General features: G+C 47.6%; 1 pseudogene; it reads left to right on the forward strand.

Moving 5' to 3' along the window:
• The first annotated feature begins 4,392 nt into the window (after positions 1–4,392).
• LOC115510554 lies at positions 4,393–4,805 on the forward strand (annotated as a pseudogene).
• The last annotated feature ends 7,808 nt before the right edge of the window (positions 4,806–12,613 follow it).

A 12,613-nucleotide genomic window follows, 5' to 3' on the forward strand; every position in this document is an offset into this window, starting at 1 on the left:
AGTATTTCATTTGGAGATATTTTTCAGAGTTCTAAGATAGTTTTATTTTTTAGTGCACACACCGGAGAGCACACCTTATGTAACTATACCATGAAAAAAAATTGAATGTTTGCTCCCACAAATGTGCAAGGGGTGGTACCTAGATTTTCACAATCCTTTTAGGAGTCTGCCAGAAAAACCTTTAGGGCCCCCACGGGCCCACAAGCGTGGCTCTTGCTGGCAAAGAATGGGTGCCTAGAATGAATGAAAACCAACAAGTTTGAATATGCTCCTAAATCCTGGGGGACTTGAGGGCACCCTCAAAGCTGGGGGGCTCTCTCCCTGGTGCTCGGTTAGTGGGAAATGGACCAAGGACATCTCCCTTCATCCAATCAATACTTCCCTCCTGTCTTTTTTGTTTTGTTTTGTTTTTTAAGCGTTCCTCTAAAATCTCAGTCTCTCCACTACAGATGTCCCGTCAGGTCGGTGAGAGCTCTCTCCTGGTTTGCCCCCGCTGCCTCCACCGCTCCTTTCCTCCAGGAGCCCGGAACCCCCAGAGCTGCCCCCCGGAACCCACGCCCACGCTGGCTGGGCACCCCCCGGCGCGCGCTTGCCACCCGCTGCTTGCTCCAGGTCTCCGTGACTCTGGGCTTGTCCTCACTCCCAGCTCCGCCGTGAGTTTTCTCATCTGGGTCTCCAGTAACATGGGGATAATAAGAACTAAGCGAGATGAAATGTGTACCTCCCCTGCCACCGAGACTTGCCTGCACCCAGAACTGGGCATCCAGTTGCTTTCAGCTAATCGTGGGGTGACAGCTTGTCACTGACCAACGATTACACAAGGGCTTCCTAGCGTGCCTCTTCTTCGCGCCCAGGGAACCAAGGAGGGTTCCCAAATCCCCCAGGGCTCGTTTAGGTAACCCGCCAAGTAGGGGTGATGACAACGCCCTCCCCTTCCCGCCACCGGTGGGCGCGGGGAGCTATGAGGTCATGCTCAGGTCACGTGACCGCCGCCGTTTCTATCTCTTCGGTACTCTTACAAGGACCGTCGGGGCGTGTGACTTTCAAAAGGGTTATCTCTCCCTCCTCCCTCTCGCTAGCGCTGGCCCCTTTCACACCAAGGGACCGTGTCAAAAGTCTAGGATCCTGAATGGTATGGCTTCAAATGCTAGGATTTAAGGACTGGGGAAGAAATAAAGGAGGGGAGTAGGAAAAAAGAATCCAAGACTGCACTTCTTGCTGCTGCAGTTTGAAAACCAGGCTTAAGCCCTGTTCTTTAAAATCTTTTATGCCAAAGCAATTTGACATAGGTAGTAAAGAGATGTTTAAAAATCATCGTACTTAACCCATTAATTCCAGTTCTAGGATGCTTGACTAAGGAAATAATCTAAATTGGGCAAAGGTTTAGGTACACAAAAATCGCTGACTTGTTATAGAAACTAAAAAATGTGTATGATGAACTTGAATAGATTAGAGTATAAAAGAATAATAATCAGGCAGGTGTTTAAAATGGTGATTTTCAAGAATTTTTCATGACATGGAAAATGCACGAAAAAAATGACCATAAGGAATATTTGTTGCACTTACACGTGCCAGATGTTCCTGCCAAATGATTTGTATAGATAGATTCTTACAACCATAGGAGACAGATTCTATTATTATCTTTCTTCTAAAAACTGTCCTCCAGGAGGAACTTATGTAAGGTTGACTAGCAAATAAAGGGTGAGACTTGAGGCTTAGAGTTTATCCAAAGGGCTAAGTGGCAGAAACAGGATTTGAACTCAGGGAATCTGAACCCAGGGTCCAGCCTCTTAACTCCCATGCTCTTAACTACCTTCCACAGTAGTAAGAAATCAGGATGAAACACTGCACATGCACCAATAGATCACACATGTACACACATGTGCCCCCCCCCCACAAGCTATGCATAGAAAAATAATGGAAGGACAGACTCCACATTTTCACAATGCTATCTCTCGGTGGTACAATTACCTGTGATTTAAATTTCTTTATACTACTCTGGATCTTTAAATTTTTCTACAATGTGTATATTAATTTGACAAGTAGACAAAATGTTACATACAGATTGATTCTACTAAAAAGCCGTGTGCTAATTGCAGCATCATTTATTATAATGAAAACTCAAGGTAACTCAAATGTCAATTACTGTTTGAATAGATACAATCAATTATAAAACATACTAGGTGCAATAATTTGCAGGCATTGAAGGTGAAGTTTACACAGACCAAATGATTCCACATGGGAGGTGCAAAATGGTGGGCATATCATGCATAATTATTTGAAATATCATTGTGAAATCTGAAAATAAAAAAAATCACTATCAGGATGGTAAAATTATATATGATTTATAGAACGTTTTTGACTTCCATAATGTTTTTCTATTTCTTGTATAATAAAATTTTCAGGGGCACCTGGGTGGCTCAGTCGGTTGAGTGTCTGACTTCGGCTCTGGTCATGATCTCACGTTTGTGAGTTTGAGCCCCACGTCGGGCTCTGTGCTGACAGCTCAGAGCCTGGAGCCTGCTTAGGATTCTGTCTCCCTCCCTCTCTGCCCCTCCCCTGCTCACGCTCTCTCTCTCTCTCTCTCTCTCTGTCAAAATGAAATAAACATTAAAAACAAAAGTAAATTAAAAAAATTTTCATTGGGTTAAGGCTCATTTATCAAAATTAGCATGGATCACATGGGCATCTCTTTTGCCTTTCTGTTTTATTGCATTTCATTGCCAAAACACCCCAATGAGAATAGGCATTTCCCCCCTTTCTACTGTTAGGAAAATTAGGGCATAAAGAAGGTGAGTTACTTTGCTAACCTAGCAAATGAATGGAACTAGAACCCAGGCCTGGGCTCCCTCCCGAGGGCTCTGGCCTATAAACAACACGGATTCTTTTGTGTAAGGACTGCATAGTGTTGCCTAGAGAATAGAAACCACTATTATTAAGACCCCAAACTGAGATCCAAATCTAGATTCTCTCCAATGGGTGAGAGCCTGGAGGCAGGAAACATGCCCTGTTGATGTTCTGTGCATCCAGAGTGGGGCTGCCTAGGGCCTAAGGCTTTCTCCCACCACTCTCCAAACCCCTGCACCCACACCTCCACCCACACCCAGCCAGCCTTGGCCCCATATGCAGACTCCTTGGAAACATGCCTTGCCCTTGGCTGGAAAGAGGCCAGCAGATTTGTAGTTTAACCTCCCCCATCCCCTGTAGGGTATAGCCCTGCTCATGGCCCCCATAAGAGGGGCAAGGACCCCAGAGGCTAGCATGTGTTGAACCAGGTAGGCACGAGAAGGAAGCCTGGAAAGAGAGATCAAAGGACGTCAAGAGTCAGCAATAGTGGGTGAGGCCAGCAGTGGGAAGCTGGGAGTTTCAGGGGTCCCAGGGAACTTGGTCATCAGGCCGTCATTCTTCACTTAACAGATGGAGATATGACCTGCCAGGATTACACAATTGTCAGGGAGAGTAGGGGTGAGTCCAATCCAAAGCCCAAGGGAATCAGTGGAAGACCAGTCTATGATTCTGCAGATCCAGGCTTCATTCATTTAAGATATGCCCAGTGTCATACTTGCTTACCAGATCTTTCTTTTCTTATAGGGCCAGAGCCAGTACCCTATCCCTAATTCCATCCCACTGGGGGTCAGTAACCCTCATGGCTCAAGGTGAGAAAAATCTGGGAAGTCACAGGGGTGGGGGCGGCTCCCTCTCCAGGAAAACAAACCCAACCTCCAAAATACATGAAACAAACCAATGGACTGAGAGTCCAGGGGTGTGTCCAAGTCCAAGAATTCCAGAGCCCAGTGAGGAAAGTTTCTAGAAGGCAGGAGGAGTCAGGAAGAGGCAGGGTTTGAGTGGTCCAGAAAGACATGCCGTAAAGAGCCAAGAGAAAACTGTATGATTCCATAGGTATACTAAGGGCGCAAAGTGCTAAGAAGTGGAGCTAAGCCCAGGTTGAGCAGTTCCGATGGCAGGGAAGTGTCCTTAATAAGGAAAAAAGGAGATGGGAGATTGGATAGATGATTTGTACAAACAGTGCATGTAAGTTCCAACTACTCAACACAAAGGTGACATTAAAGGTACTTTCTGTAAGTCATTGACCCCGAATGCCATAGGGCACCCAGGGAAGTGTTGCCCAGAAAGAGACCTGTCCATCTGTCTGAGCTGGCTGATGACTGGATATTTGTTTTCCTATTTCTACGGGGTCCATGCGGTTTCTTTTGAGCAAAGAAGGAGAGGCAAGTGCCATTCCGGGGATCTAACAGAGAAGCTGGTGCATCTTACACAGTAAAATGAGCTCATGTCCTGCTTCTGCTGCTTCTGGTGCTGTTTGTGTGCTCCTTTGCTGCAAACCTGGTACCTGTTCTGTGAAACAGCAGCAGAGGACGTGCCAGCCTCCCCATGGCTGAGGAAAAGCCCAAGGAAGGCGTCACGACTGAGAGCAACCATCACATTTGAAGGCAGTGGGCAGGATGGTACTGTGGTGCTCTATAGGATTAAGAGGCATACAGCACTTAGTACACCAATGAAAGCTTTCGTCAATGACACACAAGGTTTGTCAATGAGGCAGCTCAGATTACAATTTGACAGGCAACCAATCAGTGAAACGGACAGACCTTCGCACTTGGAAATGGGGGATGGAAATACAACTGATGTGTCCCAGCAGCAGACAGGAGGGGTCTACTAAAAAGGGAAACTGCCACTTTACTCCAGAACTCTGTCCCTCCAGACCAAGAAGACATTCTCAATTAAAAACTGCAATTTGGATCCACCACATCCTGACTCCTACAGTATAGTTTTCTCTATTCTTCCATTTTCCCCTCTCCATTCCTCTATTGGACATAAAGTGTGCACGTACAAGAGCATATTGCGTGTTTAAACATTTTTTAACGTTTACTTATTTATTTTTTCAATGTTCATTTATTTTTGAGAGAGGGACAGAGTGCAAGCAGGGGAGGGGCAGAGCGAGAGGGAGACACAGAATTCGAAGCAGCTTGAACTCACGAACCACAAAATCATGACCTGAGCCAAAGTCGGACGCTTAACCGACTGAGCCACTTAGGTGGCTCAAGCATATTATGTTTTTTTTTTTTTAACTAAATGGCCAGTGGTATGTTGTGATTAACATCAAATGGGGATAAGATGGGGAAAAATACTGATTCTATGAAAATAGCCCCCTTTTCCATGCTCATTCAGCTCATGCCTTTACATCCTAGGAAGTTATTTTGTTCTCATTGTTTAACAACGTAAGAATTCTTTGATTGGAGAATTTTAATGTTTTTCATTTGTCATTGTAAAACCAAGGCAACTTTGTAATTTTCTAAATTTCATAAATTATAATTTTTAATAATTTTTTTGCACATAGCCATTACATGTGGGGCAACCCATCTTTAAGTAGGGATAAATTATTCTAAAAGAAATAAATCCTGGGTAGTTTCCCTTCAAGTGTCTTGAGGTGTAAATAAACTTCTTGTTTAAAAAAAAAATGAGGTTGTGTGTCTTCCATGCTTGAGAGCCCTGAATGACTCCCCATTGTACTTAGAATAAGCCCAAATTCCTTACATGCCACCCATGAGACCCAGTATGATGGGACACTGACCCTTCTCTCTTGCCATCACTCACTTAGTAAAGCCCCACTGACCTCCTCTCTGCTCCTCAAACCGGGAGAGCTGTATGTGGCTGGTGCCTTATACTTGTAGCTCCCTCTGCTCCTAATGTCCTTCCCTTTTGCCCACCCTCCCCGTATGCATGGGAATGGCTGACTGCTTCCCCTGCTCTAGGTACCCAGGGCCCTACCTGAGCAGGGGTCACTGAAGGCCTCACTGTCCAAAACCCTTGACTTCTTTATGGCACTTAGATCACCCCGAAAGCACCAGCTGTCTGCTTGTTTGGGGTCCCCTCCCCAGCCCTGACCCCTCCCACTGGTGGCCAGGCCACCCACATTAGAACGTTCCTTTGTGAAAGCTGGGCGTTAACTGCAAGGGACGCGCTGCCTGGCACAGCGCCTGACATTTGGTACCATTCAGTAAATATTTGTGGAATGGATGAATGAATGAATGAATGAATGAATATGATGTCTGCTTATTTGAATTCAATTGACTGAAAGAAAACCCAGGACTCAAATGCCAAACGGAGAAAAATGAGAATCTTCAAATACTCACTTTCCTTTGCCTTTTGCAGTTGAGCACCAACGCGTCATGCTTCTACTTTTTCCTCTCTTCCCTCCTCCCTCCCCCCTTCCCCTTCTTGCTTCCACGGAGGTCCACTAACACCTGCCATGTGCCAGGTCTGGGCTAAGTGCTGTGTGATGGTCCCCGCTTCCCCCCACTCTGATCCCCAACATGCCTCCCCAGGCCTCCAGTCTTTCCCTGGGTCCCCCTCAAGTTACATCCCTTGTGCAGTCACCCACGGGTACCCCTTCTCTGTGGGCCTTCACTGTGACTGAGCCCTGAGGTCAGGACACCCTGGGAAGGAGAAATGAAAGATTCTCCAAGGAATCAGCCATGGCCATGTGTTTGCTAACATGTTTGTCTGGAGTCAATGTTCTGGATGATCTGTACAGCAAGTTTTTCATAAAATGAATGACAACAACCTTGTCTTTTCAGGTGTCTTCTTTGCAGTCCCAGGAGTCTTATCAGCTGATTATGACTCTGGACTGCTTCCTTGCTTCCTCTAAGCTTCAGATTCAAAGGAGCATTTGGCTCTCTCAATCCCTTCGAGTTCTAAATCTTCTGTAAGCACTAGGACACGAATCCATTCAGGCTTGGTAGCAGCCAGGATGAGTCAAACCCTCTGTGGGCTCATCTCCCAGTGACAAAACATCATTCCAGGGTGTGGGGGAGGGTGTGGTGATCTGGGCCAAGGGTCTGCCAGGACTCTCTCTTGCAGCTGGGACCCCTTTGGCTGTGCCTGCAGTGAGAAGCCTTCCAGTGAAAGGGATGCTGTCCTTCAGAAAAGGCCACTGGATGAGCTGTGGGATTGTATGGGAAAGCATGGGGTGCTCTGACAGCAAAGGTTTATCATGCTTTGGAATCGAGTTTAGGAAGGTGGGGTGGGAGGAAAGACTCAATCCTTTCCCAGTGCTATCAATAACAGGCATGATTTCAGAGATGAGGTAATGGACTGAGAGGGCACAGGGAAGGATACAGAGGAGTGCAGAGGAAGGGGGCAAAGCCCTAAGCAATTTCCCCCAGAGAACTCAGCAAAGGGCTGCACCTGCTCCCCAGAGGCGTGGGGAGTTGTGGTTGGCCCAGAATAGATCTGATGACCCACTTCTGGGGGTCCTGGGACCCCAGAAACAGGAAGCCCTGCAGCATTTTCTTTTTTAAGTTTATTTATTTATGTTGAAAGACAGAGAGAGAGAGAAAGAGAGAGAGAAAGAGAGAGAAAGAGCAGGGGAGGGGGAGAGAAAGAGGGGGAGAGAGGGGGAGAATCCCAGGCAGGCTCCACATTGTCAGTGTGGAGCCCGATGGGGGGCTCGATCTCATGAACTGTGAGATCATACATAACCTGAGCCAAAACCAAGAGTAGGATGCTTAACTGACTGAGCCACCCAGGCACCCCCCCCTGCAGCACTTTCTAATCTGCTGGTCTGCTTTCCTGGTCTCCTCTGAGGTTTTACTCCTCTGAGGTTCTAGCACACGCTCAAACATCCCCTCCATTTCTGCCTTTGCAGGTAACTCAAAATTGGAAAATTAAATCTATGTTCTCCTTCCACCAAACTACCCCTGCCAACAGGATTCCTGGGTCCCTGGGGCAGAGGCCTCAGGGAGGGGCAGGGCCTGGCTACGGTAGGTGTTCAGACCCCCCCAGCCACCCCCCAGTAGGGAATGAGCCTGCAGAGGCAGCCTCCCCATAAGCACAGCCTCTGTCTGTATCAGCGGCAAACAGTTTCCCTTGCACCTCAGAGGGAAGTGTTAATGAGGAGAGCGGTGGGGAAGGGTTGCGCCTGCCTGTGGTTGTAACAGTTTGCTCCTTTTGGCTCAAAGGGACTGAGGAGCTTACACACGTCTTCTTGAGGGTAGGACAGTTACCATAATAAAGAATGTGTGTACATTTATACCGGCCAACTAACCAAAAGTGCCCAGTGCAAGCATTTCTAAAGTAAAGACTCCTGCACGAGCACAGCTGTCAGAATGCAGTTCAACCCACAGGTCAAGGCCAGTGTTGAAGGCTAAGGTTTGCCTCTCCCATGGTTGAGGTCCCTGGGGAGGACCCAGCCCCTCCACAACCCCTACCTTTGCACTCAGGTCCAAAGCAAAGTTCCTCCCATCTGGGAGGGAAGGGATGCAATAAACCCACAGGTTTGTCCAGAAGGTAACCAAGCCCGACTGAAGTGAGGCAGGGGACTGTCCTGCTTGAGCTCAGGCTCCGCCCACCTGCAGCCTCCCAGGGGAGGAGGAGGGCACAGTACAGAAGGATGTTCTTGTCAAGCACCGGTCCTGGATTACAGTCCTGGCACTCTTCCCCTGGCCCCCATCTCACACACTTGCCTCTTTCTACAGCACAATCTATGGGTTGAAGAGGAGAAAGACTCTGGAGGCCTCCATCCAGAAACCAGAGCCAGGTGGGGAAAGAGTATAACAACCCCAAAGTCTGTTCAGAATCTACTACAACCACACCGAAGGTCAGCACTAACTAACAAGGGAGCAGGAAACGGGAAGAAAAAAGAATCAAGACGCTGCCCCTGCCCATAAGGAGCTATGTCTAAAAAGATGGGCTGGGGCGCCTGGGTGGCTCAGTCGGTTGAGCATCCGACTTCGGGTCAGGTCATGATCTCATGAGTTCGAGCCCCACATCAGGCTCTGTGCTGACAGCTCGGAGCCCTGGAGCCTGCTTCAGATTCTGTGCCTCCCTCTCTCTCTGCCCCAACCCACTCGCATTCTGTCTCTGTCTCTCTCAAAAATAAATAAACATTAAAAAAAATTTTTTAAAAATAAAAAGATGGGCTGAGTAGAAAAAGCAGCTAAGAGTAAATAAAGGTGATACATGAAAAGTCCTCATCAGGAACTGCATAGTGCTTGCAGCCAGGGACGGTGAGGGAGCAGTGCTCCTTAGACACCGGGGTTTTTGTTCCACTGAGGGGACGTTATGAGGGAGGAGACTGGAGCCCAAAGGTTGAGAGGCTGAGGAGGAGAAGTTTGGGGAGAAAGAGAAAGTATCTGGCAGCCTCGGGAGACAGAAAGGTTTGGGAAAACATAGATATTTTAAGTGGGACTTAAACTCCTCAACTTAACTTTGCACAAAACCTTCATAAAATCCACCTGTCAGTTGTTTTGGAGATGAATTAATGTCAGGAGCCCCACTGATGGATTGAAGGCGGCTCAGATGGCCAGAGCTGGGGCGGGCAAAGGGGGTTCAGACACTCCCGGATTACAGCAGAAAGTGGGGTCTGGGTTTCCAGGAGGGGAGGCGGCTAAGGGCTTGGGCAACAGGGAAGGGAATGCTTTGCCGGGCCTGCCTGGCATGACGGCTATGGCAGGAGGGGGAGGGCTCTGAGGAGAAGAACATTCTCATAAGAAAAAGCTGTAAGATGATGCAAAGCTACCAGAACACCTCAAGCCTGAACCAGTGAAAGAGTCTTCTGGCAGACAGAGTGAGGGGCAGAGGGCGGTGGTAAGACGTAAGTCACTAATTCTAGTCTCTTCCAGCCTGTATATCAGTGAATGTGACCTATCTCACAAAAGAGCTGCGTAGGTTATTTATCATCTCTCACTTGGACTGGTAAAGAACCCCCAACAGGGCTCCTGCCTCCAGCCTCTCCATCCCTCCAATGTATTTTCCACACACAGTGACGCTAGCGTAATCTTTTAAAAGTCCAGCTCTCACGATTTCACTCCTGTTTAAAGTCCTTCACGGGGCACCTGGGTCAGTTAAGCATCCGACTTCGGCTCTGATCATGATCTCACGGTTCCTGAGTTGGAGCCCCGTGTCAGCCTCTGTGCTGACAGCTCGGAGCCTGGAGCCTGTTTCAGATTCTGTGTCTCCCTCTCTCTGTCCCTCCCCCACTCACGCTCTGTCTCCCTCTGTCTCAAAAATAAACATTAAAAAAAAATTAAAGTCCTTCAATGACCGCTCATCACCCAGCCACCAGAATTAACCTAACTCCTGAGCAACGCACACAGCACCTCATAATCAGGCTCTGTGCCTCTTTCCAGCTTCGTCGTGGTCACTTTGCCCTCATCCCTCAAACTTCACCACACTGAACTACGCACAGTTCCTCTAACACAATTTGCTTTTTCACACCTCAGGGCCTTTGCATATGCTTCCCTCCCACCCTTTGCTTGAAATGCTTACTTCGGCTCAACTGGCAGCACCCCAGAAGCCTTCTGTGACCCTCTCTTCCCATTACCATATTCTCACAGTACCTCTTATACAACTCTCAGCTGGCACTCGCACACTGTATTCTTCACAGTCAGCACCTAGCACAGGGCCTAACTCATTGCTGGCGTTCACAAAATGTTCGATAAATGACTGAACTCACAACTCAAAAAGACCCACACAGAAGATACCCTTGGCAGAGTCTCTCTCGCTGACACCCCCTTTCCTCTGAGAACTGCCCCAGGTGTCATGTGGACCAAAGGTGGACATTTGACCTAAACTGGGCCAAACAGATCCCCTCTCAGGAAAGTGGAATTGGCTCCAAGAGAAGTAAGTTTGTTTCTGGAACTACAACATGCAAACTTTAGAATGTAAATTTTCTGAGGCATGTCCACCCCACCGTTCAAATCGTGCAGTAGGGAAGGTCACTCCCACAAGAAAGAAAATAAAACAGCCGGCTAGAGGATTTCGGATGGCTTTCAGGTTCCCAGGTCCAGCCCTCTCCTGAGACCGTAAGACACTCCTATCCCCAGGCTCTGTGAGACACCCCTGTTTCCTAATAATGTCTGCTACTTTGTGTTTGAGATTCCAAACATTTCTGTTCCTGACCACATAAGCCGAATTCTGTCCTTGGCAGAGCTGCTTGGGGATTCTTTTCTTCAAAAAATTTTTATGTTAATACATAAACCACACTTGGGCATAGATTAGACTGTAAATCAATAAACCCGTGCAGAACTAGCAACATAATTTACAGGGCCCAATGCAAAATGAAAATACCCTTTGTTCAAAAAGTACAATTAAAGGTCCTAAAATACAAAGCTTTTTCTTCTGTAGTCTCTCTTTTGACTTGTCATGGTATTTATTTGCTATTTAATGGCTAAGTAAATAAATATTAACATTTTATTTTTTTAATGTTTACTTATTTTGAGAGAGAGAGACAGAGAGACAGAGAGAGACAGAGCATGAGGGTGGGGTGGGGCAGAGAGAGAGAGACACATAGAATCTGAAGCCAGCTCCAGGCTCCGAGCTGTCAGCACAGAGCCTGACTCAGGGCTTGAACTCACAGACAGGAGATCATGACCTGAGCCGAAGTCAGAAATCCAACAGACCGAGTGAGCCACCCAGGCACCCCAATAAATATTAACATTTTAAATCATTAACATGAATTTTATCATTTATCTTTATATTGCATAATACGTGTATGGAGAATCACCAACATATACAATCTGTGTTTCTTGGTTTCTCCTGGAAGATATGTCAAGCCGGCCAAAGAGCTGAGCCTAAGTCCCCCGCAGGCACTGAGCTGTGTGACGGAGAATTCCATCAGATACTGGGAGACTTTCCGGGGCAAGTGCAGCCCCTCAAAGCTCCTGAAGTTCCCAATCTGAGACTCTGGCCCAGCAAGCTTGACAGCTGCTGGGTCCATCTTCCCATCAGCCCCCAGGTCCACGTGCTATGTCCTGGCTGGAGTCAGGGAGGTTAAGCCAGACATCTCCCATTACAGTGGACTGGCCAACCCAACCCACAGCAGACAGGTGAATCCCAGGGTCTTTAAACCTCCACACCCAGATGTGCTTAGCATCTGGTGGGCAAGAGACTCACCCTCACCAACTCACTTGCTGAATGTGCCATGGATCTGCCATTCTGGGGCAGAAATGGCAACCATCATGCCCACCTCTAAGATTTTACAGAACATGCACACACCGTTGACCCTCCCTCCATGCACACCGGCCCACACCAGCCCTCACCAAAGGCAGAAAGCAGCACTGTTCCCTGGGTGAGGGAGGGGGAGGCTGGGTCTCAGGGCACCAGCAAGCTGGGAAGTGAGTGGTCAAGAACCCATCCAGGGAGGAGGGTAGGCTTCAGTAGCTGGTACCAGGCATGAGCCAAGGCTCCAAGCCCCTGGCACAGGCTCTGAAGACCCATCAGGTTTCACTTGTAATACACACCTTCAAAACTAAGAATTTCAAGGCCTTGGCTACAGAGCACTAAACCCTGAGTGCCGGGCTCTTCTGCTCATGGAACCATGTGTAACTATGCTGCTCATACACCCTGTACACATGAGAAAGCTCTCTAAATCCCATTAAATTACAGAAGCACAGAAAGCTGAAGGAAAAGAAGGAAAACACACTTCAGATAATATTGACAATCTTTAGAGCACTCAGACCCACAAGCCATTAATATCATGCCCATCTCATCTGAAGGACAAGCTAAAGAGCAGATGTCTTCACTCCCTTCCATCTAGACTGTTGAATTGACCAGAAGATGCGGTATGTGTGGATAAACCAGAAGTAGATTTCTA

This window comes from Lynx canadensis, chromosome A3, assembly GCF_007474595.2.
Source record: "Lynx canadensis isolate LIC74 chromosome A3, mLynCan4.pri.v2, whole genome shotgun sequence".
NCBI classification, from domain to species: domain Eukaryota; kingdom Metazoa; phylum Chordata; class Mammalia; order Carnivora; family Felidae; genus Lynx; species Lynx canadensis.